The 9,033-nt window shown below is 41.7% G+C and overlaps 2 non-coding genes and 1 pseudogene across 2 annotated transcripts; all 3 read right to left on the reverse strand.

Moving 5' to 3' along the window:
* Nucleotides 1-1,319: 1,319 nt before the first annotated feature.
* trnav-uac (transfer RNA valine (anticodon UAC)) lies at nucleotides 1,320-1,392 on the reverse strand. The gene has a single exon. It is a non-coding gene; the product is annotated as a tRNA-Val (tRNA).
* Nucleotides 1,393-7,485: 6,093 nt separating this feature from the next.
* On the reverse strand, nucleotides 7,486-7,558 carry trnav-uac (transfer RNA valine (anticodon UAC)). Its single transcript has one exon. It is a non-coding gene; the product is annotated as a tRNA-Val (tRNA).
* A 22-nt stretch (nucleotides 7,559-7,580) lies between these two features.
* Nucleotides 7,581-7,747, reverse strand: LOC129188253 (U2 spliceosomal RNA; annotated as a pseudogene).
* Between the last annotated feature and the right edge of the window lie 1,286 nt (nucleotides 7,748-9,033).

The raw sequence follows: 9,033 nt of genomic DNA on the forward strand, positions 1-9,033 counted from the left end.
CGTGTGCAGTATCGCTTGTTGCAGTTGCCAAAACTACAGAAATAACGTGCTTTTATGGCAACATGTAGCATTATTTCTGACTTGATGTCAGACTGAAGGCACCTGTTTGCTTGCGTATTGATTTCACTCAATGACTGCCTGAGCAAAGTTCAAATAATAAGTTAGAATACGTAAACAACATACTTGAGATAGGAGAGATGATGAGCTGCAGCCTCATATATTGTATGTCTTCACCCTTCAAGTCCCTGCTTGGCTTCTTAGTATGCGGCAGGGAAACTTGGACTGGAGCTTCCAACTGCTGAGGTGACCCTGTCAAACATGAAGCATGGCCATAAGACCGTAAAGGTTTTCTGCAAGTCGATTACCTCGGGGAGCGGGCATTGTGTTGGGGAAATTCTCCCAAACTATTTCAAAGTGCCGCCCCGGCCAAATCCGTCCCCTCAGCTGGAGTCCCATTGAAATGCATGAAAATGTAAGAAGTTGAATTTAGTGCTGAAGTGAGCAGCTCAAAGGAAGATATCATTTATTTGGTTACACTGCTGCTTGGCAAAGTCCGTGCATTTAACATCTGCGATGGCGAGCCTCACATGTAGAGCTGATTTGATAGAAGTTTCAACCCGGAATCTGTTCAAGATGATCTAAAAATATCAGTTACTATATTATACTTACACCTTCAAGCAGCTGGAGGCGCTCCTGTTTTGAGAATGAAATAGACTTTGACAGAAAATGTTTTGTGATTTTCCAGATAAGCAGCACACTCGTCTGTTCATCACCTTTTCCTCTTCATTTGTACACTTTCCCCATCCATCATGGACTTCAGTGCCGCCGCTTTGGCGATTCAGCTCGCTTTGTCCACCAAAACTTTTACTTCTGAAGCCCACGGTACCTTGAAAGGAAGCCTCAGTTTCAATCTAACTTGGTCAAACTCAACAAATCTGAAATGATCATCATTGGTCACCAAATCCCTCATCAGGGTCCTCACAATCTGCAGAATCTATGCACTGTTGGTTCCTGCCCTTTTTAGCAGGGCGAAATCCACCCAGATTCTTATGTTCTACCAGCTGTGGAAAAACCCTAAGAGTCTCAAGTAAGGTTTACAATTTAATACCACAAGGAGTATATACAAGCAATTGTAATGCCAGTGCTGGAGAGAACGATCAGCCCCCCAGTCAAGGTCTAGCAAGGTCCAAGTGATCTCTAAAGTGAAACTGAGTTCCTCTTCCTCATAGGCCTGCTGTGGAGACATTCCCAATGTTCAAAATAAACTTCCAGTCAATTTTGTGTAGGTCTGATGTAGCAAATTTATAACAACTAACACATGATTCCACTGGGGCTCGAACCCAGGACCTTCTGCGTGTAAAGCAGACATGATAACCACTACACTATGGAATCACATATCTTCAGGTTAACTGTGTGTTGGGCTATTGGTCTGATGTGGTTTCAACCAATCTTTGGTGGCACATATTGAAACTTATAAAACTACTGTATGTGGCGCGCAGTCCTCACGTAATAAATCCCGCCTGCACTAAATTGTAGGAGCGCCACCTTGATGTCATTTCACTCCCCCTCCCACAATCATCCATAAATGCTCAATGCTAAATAGCTCATGAATATGCTGATGCTTTTAAATAGGGCCCAACCAAGTAATCGGCCGATTCCAACCATCCATCCATCTTCTTCCGCCCAGCCGAGGTGGAGTCGTGGGGGCAGCAGCCCAAACAGGGAATCCCAGACTTCTCTCTCCCCAGCTACTTTGTCCAGCTCCTCCCCGTGGATCCAGAGGTGTTCCCAGACCAGTTGAGAGACATCCCAGTTCTACCCCTTAGCCCTTCCCCTTCATCTTACCCCTTGTCTTACCCCTTCCTCTGCCCGTTAAAACCTAGGGCCAAGGGGAAGAAGCCACTAAGAAAGAGACTAAAACACCACTTGATTCTCATTACCTCATCACCCTTCACCACGTGCTGACTGTGACATAGGCAGATGAGATCATGAAATGGTTCATAATACATGTTTGCAACCATAAAGTAAGGTGCATACATTTATGTGCATGGCTCAGATCAAGGGTACCCAAGTGTTACATTTTGGGTAAAATTTCAAACTCGTGGAATGTTGATCGCCTTGGTAATGTTGGTAATGTTATAATCACAAACTTCAAACATTGCAAAACACACACCCAACATACCAGAGCTCAAGACATCTTCCATTTCCCATAGCAACCCTCCGAAGTTCACTCTCTTAAATGTAATGCACTTAACTCGGTGTCCACTTTATGCTGTTATCTCTGCATAGATTTGACTTTTGTTAGAAAAGTAACTTATATTTGAGAGAGTATCGTAAAGTAAATAAAAACATGTGACAAATCTAGATCTTGAGTTAAAGCTCTGAAAATATGGCAAAGAAAAATTGACCTTCAGTCCTTACCATGCCATTGTTGTAGCACTACAAAGACTACAAATCCCATCAGCCGTTCTTAAGACTGTAATGATCAACTTTGACCTATCAACTCCACAATATAAGCTAATCATTGCAGCACTGTGGCAACATGAGCCAGGATTCAGTGAAATGCACTGAGTGAGTGGTTCTTGAATTATCATGGTAAAGACCTAAAATTACAAGGCGATCTTTGACCTCCCATGAGGGACACGCCGATCGCTTCCGGGTTAAATACGGAGCAATTTATCAACGAACACGCTAGAATTTATTTGGTTCGGATAAATGTCAACGACATATAATATGACGGATAAAAGTAAGTAAAATCCGACTAGTAATGATGCATAATTTTGCCCACTTCGCGTATTTTTTTCACCGCTTCGTGCACAGGACACGAACGGCGACCTACGAGAGGTAAAAACAACGGCTGTCAAAACAAGTTACACTGCTCGATAAACACAAAATTTGTAACTCACCCGACGAAAATAACCATTTCCAAGTGCATAAAGATCTTCTCCAATATATATATAAAAATGAAAGAATCTTAGCTTAGACTTGACAATGGTTGTTAAACTGCTGATTGCTCGTCAAATTGAATGATGCTGCTTCTCCGAGGTCGTGACTGAACGTACATTACGCTAACACAAAATGGCAGACACAACGAAACATTCCCCTGCTGAACGCGTATTTGGCGAATAACCGGCGGAAGGACACAAGTTTTGTTTGGCCCAAGAAGGCACTTTTTATTTTCGAATTCAATATTTACTAGCAATACGCAATTTACGCTGTGAGCTCCAAGTGTACGTACATTACTGGCCTGACACGAAATTTAGGTGTGTTACACTTTTGTTCAAATAATCTTATTTTACTCTTTTATACACAAAAAATCACTTTAGTTGCAGAGTTGAGTAATTATTCCATGAATATATACCATTGTAATCATCATAGGGTTTGTTTTTCCATGGAATTATGTTCTTCAAAATTTTCGTCGGCAGGCGGACACGAAGGTAATGTACTTTTCACTAATGATTACATGACAGTTTTTTTTTTACACTGAGAATATTTGAATAAACACATTAGAAACCAATTTCAGATATCATTCTTAAATTCTAAGTAGAAATCATGACAAAATTATCAGAGAAAATAGTTTCACAACAAAAGTAGACATGCTTTACATGCTTACATGCTTTTCATGCAAACCTTTCAATGTCCAAATATAGACACTTTTTTACAACATAGCCGTGCTAGCGCAAAATAAAAACATGAACAGGCTTAATTTATGGTTTGGTAAGTTTCCTCACTCTATAAACGTCAGAGTGATAGGGATAGTACACATTGTTAGAACAACAATTTCAAATACTACTCAAGTGAAGCTGAAGACAGCAAAGGTACCCTTGATCTGAGCCATGCGCGCACACACACACACACACACACACACACACACACACACACATATACATACACATATACATACATTATATATATATATATATATATATATATATATATATATATATATATATATATATATATATATATATACTGTGTATATATATAAACTGAGCCATGCACTTATACATGATTTCAATGTTACGTAGCCTACCTCACAACACCTTTTTTAAATAAAAGCCACACATTTTTACGAACTGACATCTATTGCAAATCAGCAAACCCCTGTAATAAATAAGAGCTTACAAGCAGCACTGTAACAACATTTATAAAAATAGACAATGTATCAAATATACATATCAAATAGCAATAATAATATCACAAACTTCATCAACAAATGTATAAACCTTATCAAGCATCATTTCAAGGTTTAAAAAACTCCCTGTTTTGGCCTCGCTCTCCTCCTGTCGTTGACGTTCTCTCTCAGATTGTTTTGTACGAAAGTCCAGAAAGGCATTTTGTACTATTTGGCTTTTCCGTACTGAGATTGCAGCTTTTGAATGGTCCTGGAGTGCTGTGTGGTGTAGCAGAGGGCTGACCTGCAGGAATGACACATATGCTTGATTGATGGGCCATAACTAATAAAGAAATACAATAATAATAGTAATACAGTAACAATGTGCTGAAAAGAAATATTGAAGTTTAATCAAGTTTGATAACGTGGTCGCCATAATGTTTACATCTTTTATTTAGCTGCCTTCCTGACCATCCATACTGTATGCTGAATACAATAAACATACTGTATCTCACCATGACAATCAATTCACAGCAAACAGACTTCACTATGATGTGCTGCATTACATGAATGATTAGAAAACACCAATGTCATTGTACGCTCTGGAGCGGGGGCCGGGCGGCCTCTGCGCTTCCGCAGAGCTCGGGGGAACCAGAGCATAGAGCGGGTGATAGCCACCCGCCGTGGCTGAAAAGGGGGCGCTTTATTTGGACACAAACATGGCACGCTCTCGGCCAGCAAGCGATTTTAAAATACAACTTACAATTAACAGGCTAATGTGGTTGCTCTCTCTAACTAACCATCTAATCATTTATGAAATGCAGTAGGTTGCAGTGAAGTTAGATGTTGGTGTGAGCTGGCGAGTAATAACTAGCGAAAACAAACAATTCAAAACATGGCCAGTATTTAGGTGGAGTAGCAAATGATTGAATATATAATCAAACATGAGTGACATTACTGTGAAACTCAATAATTATGCGTAATTACTTACATTTATGTGTTTGGTATGTTCCGTCTTCATAGCGGGTGTTGTAGCTCCAGCTTCCCCTTTGCTTCAAGTGTGGTAGCCTACTGCACTCGTTTTCAAGGGGTATATACCCCGAAGCACTTACCCCTTACCACTCGGTTTAAGGAGAATTGGAACACCACTTGATTCTCACGCAAAAACTAGGGGTAAGGGGTAAGATGAGGGGTAAGGGGTAGAATTGGGATTCAGCCATAGTCTCTCCAACATGTGCTGTGTCTTCACTGAGGCCTCCTACCGGTTGGACATGCCCTGAACACCTCCCCAGGGAGGCATCTGGGAGGCATCCTGACCAGATGCCCCAGCCACCTCAGCAGGGATTCTACTCTGAGTTTCTCCCAGATGACAGGGCTTCTCACCTTATCTCTAAGGGAGAGCCCAGCCATCCTATGGACAAAACTCATTTCACCGGCTTGTACCCATGATCTTGTCCTTTTGGTCACTTACCAAAAGCTCATGACCTCATAAGTGAGGGTGGGAACATAGATGGACCGGTAAATTGAGAGCTTTGCCTTTCGGCTCAGCTCCCTGTTCACCACAACGAACCGATGCAGCATCCACACCACTGCAGACGCCTCACCAATCCACCTGGCGATCTCGCATTCCATCCTTCCTTCACTCATGAACAAGACCCCGAGGTATTTAAACTCCTCCACTTGGAGCAGGATCTCATCCCCACGCCACCCTTTATATATTAGCCCTCAGACAATAATCATAATCGTCCAGAAGTTGGCAGACTGATGCTGATTTTTTTCTTAGAAATGAATGATACTGGCCGACTGACTAATCAGGCAATTATAGCCATTAGAGAATAGTTGTTTGTTTAAATCGGTATTGGTCCCCAAATAAATCCATATTGGTAGGGCCCTACTTTTTAAGATCAGGTGTCGGACTGTCAATGAGAGAAAAATCTAGACGGTGACTCCAGTTCTCTATAAATACCAACGTTTGCATTGAAAGATGCGTACCCACGTTTCACCACTGCTGACGCAACTTTGTGTGCAGCAAACTTTATAAATGAGCACCCTGATCCACTCCGAAGTTCTCTCTTTGCGTCAGTCCCTCTTATTTTCAGGTGCAGAAACCCCATCCGTGCATTCATAAGGCCCAGGCTCCAACACTCTCCTCTATGGCTCGGCATCAAAATGTCCAAAAAACTAGTAGAACTGTCACACTTCACTCCCTCTCTGGATCCCTCAGCATCATCGCCTACAAAGCTCTCCACAACCGCGCTCCCCCCTGACAGTTTAGACTCTTCCACCTGCACACTCCCTACTGCAGACACACATCAGCCAATGCCAACCTCCTGTCCCTCCCCTTCAGGTCTTACCGTATTCCTCCCGCCACAAAATAGCTGCATCAGAGCCACAGCAGCTTCCACACAGCATCACGGCTTCCAGCATCCGTTGTGACGTAGACAGTATTTGTTGGACAGTGCCAATTGCTTTCAACACAACAGTGCCTTCCCACCCCTGTCCCAGTATTGGTTGAAACGCGAGCACCATCCGTTAGGGCTTGGACACTATCTCAGAATATTTCCCAGGAAGATTTCATCCCACTTTTCCCTGTCAGTGTTGTTTATACGTAGCAAAACCAGCTTTTATAGGCAGTGCTTTGCTCAAGGTCACTTCAAGTCCCTTTTCCAGTTGGGGAAATCGAACCTGTGGCTTTTTGGTCACAAGTTTCATTCCGCAGGGCATTTCAGAAACCAATGTGTCAAACGTTTTAGAAATTATCTCAAAGTGGAAGATTTTGAAAATGCAGTGGTTCCATCATTGCAATCTTCCGAAACGCTTCTCCAATCAGTGGGACCAGCAGAGACACATTACTCCCATAACTCAAATTCCCAATCCAGTCATAGCAGACTACAGTATGAAACATTTATACGATGGGGAGGACAGGTAGTTGGTGCAAATATTATTCCTGACATGAACACATGATGGTATTTTTTCCATTGAAAGAAGTCTACAAAAAAGGAGTCGTCTTCCATTCACAGCTTTTCTTCCTGTCATTCACACACACCAGGAATGCCAATTTTAAGATAACAGTCATCAGTGAAGCACAGTCGTCACACAGCTTGGCAGTTGCGTGACGACTCTGCAAGAATATAGGCTGGTTTCAACCAATCCTTGCTTAGGGGGCTAGGGGACTCAGCCAGGAGATAGAAACTGTGAAAATATATTATTTTAACATAACAGTCATCAATGAAGCAGAGTGGTCACACAACTGCCAAGCAAGAAATACAATATACTTTTTTATTGTAACCTACCAGTTGTTATTTTACTGGTAATTGAAATTTAGATGATGCTTCATTAATCTTGAGGAGAAATTTACAAGAAATAACACCTGATTCCACTGGGGGTTGAACCCAGGCCCTTCTGTGTGTAAAGCAGACGTGATAACCACTACACTATGGAACCACATGTTGTACCCTCTTGTGCAGGGGGGTGCACAGTTGCTGGAGGTACTGCAATCGCGGGTCGATGCGTGGCATGGGTGGAGCAAGCCCCTATTCCATCCAAAAATCTATTCCATATATGGTCTGTCAGATATTAAACTGATAAGAACAAATATTACACTTGATCTTAGCCAAAAGGCAGAGAAGAATTTTATTCAGCAGCGTCACACGTAGGTTTGCCTTGTGTGTGTCATCGTTCCTGTCTGGATGCAACTATTTACTAATCGGGCACAGTGTGGACGCAACTTTTTTTCAACCCGCCCAAAAAAACATCTCAAGAAGGTTCCCATGTGGACAAGGTCTTACATTCTGGCCAGTTGGGTTCACTGTGTTCACATCTCTTTGAAGCTGTGTGTGAATGGGAATCTTTTTTAAAAAAGTTGTCTTCTTCACCCTTAAGTTTTCAAAAACAAATGAAGTGCCATTTCGGTCTTGTCTTAACCTTGCATAATGTATGTGTAAAGTGTTGACAATCCATCTTATTCTATATGGCGGTGACACGGTTATAAATATAGTACGAACATGAACTCTCTTCCACACAAGTGTCGAATGTCCTTGTTTTCCAATGTAAATAACATGTTTCACAGCAACCCGTCAGTGCCTACACTTGATGTAAACAAGCTTAATCGCCGCTAGTTCGGCCTGATGTGGTTTCAGTGTTGCTGTAGTGATGTTTTAGCTTCCATGGCTGCAGCCCAGCAGGACTCATGATTGTGTGTGCAAGGAAAGCCGTGGGAGAGGACTGAGAACATTAATCCCTTCAAAGGAAAAGTGCTCATACAAATATCTGCCTCTCCAAACTAGTTGAGAGTACAGTGATTGTTTCAGCCGGGGGACGCTCGATAACGATGGCAGAGCGAATACTGCAAAATGTCCTGTACTACTGTTGTACGATACGTTCACTACACTAAACATGAAGTTATTGTACTGCAGTTCTCCAATTTGTTATTTCATTTTGGTCATGGATCACAATTTTAGAAGATGTCAGGTGTAGCACGTTTGTGTATTGATGCAAATATTTTCTTGACACTGTGAGTCTGTCCATCTTATACAAAGCTTAAGCTTCTTAACCCTTTTTGAGTTGAAGAATCCAATGAAAGCTAAGGACCCCCTTCCCCAGAAATATAAAGGGACCTTTACAGCTAGTATTGCGTTATTGTCTCATGCATATCACACACACTAGGTACATCGGTACCTTGTATTCGTTATTAATTCATTCCGAAATGTGCGCCGAAAACCAAAACATATGATAACTGTGGCAAAGTTTCCCACAGAAAATAATGAAAATCCAATTCATCCGTTCTGGACGCACAAAAATATGAACAAAACATATCTTTTATAGAGGATCATTTTAGTTTTATATGCAGAAACTACTGCAAAAATATTATAAATAAGGAATAGATGGAACTTATTGCTGATGCGGACATCCCGTACATC

This window comes from Dunckerocampus dactyliophorus, chromosome 9, assembly GCF_027744805.1.
Source record: "Dunckerocampus dactyliophorus isolate RoL2022-P2 chromosome 9, RoL_Ddac_1.1, whole genome shotgun sequence".
Classification (NCBI taxonomy): domain Eukaryota; kingdom Metazoa; phylum Chordata; class Actinopteri; order Syngnathiformes; family Syngnathidae; genus Dunckerocampus; species Dunckerocampus dactyliophorus.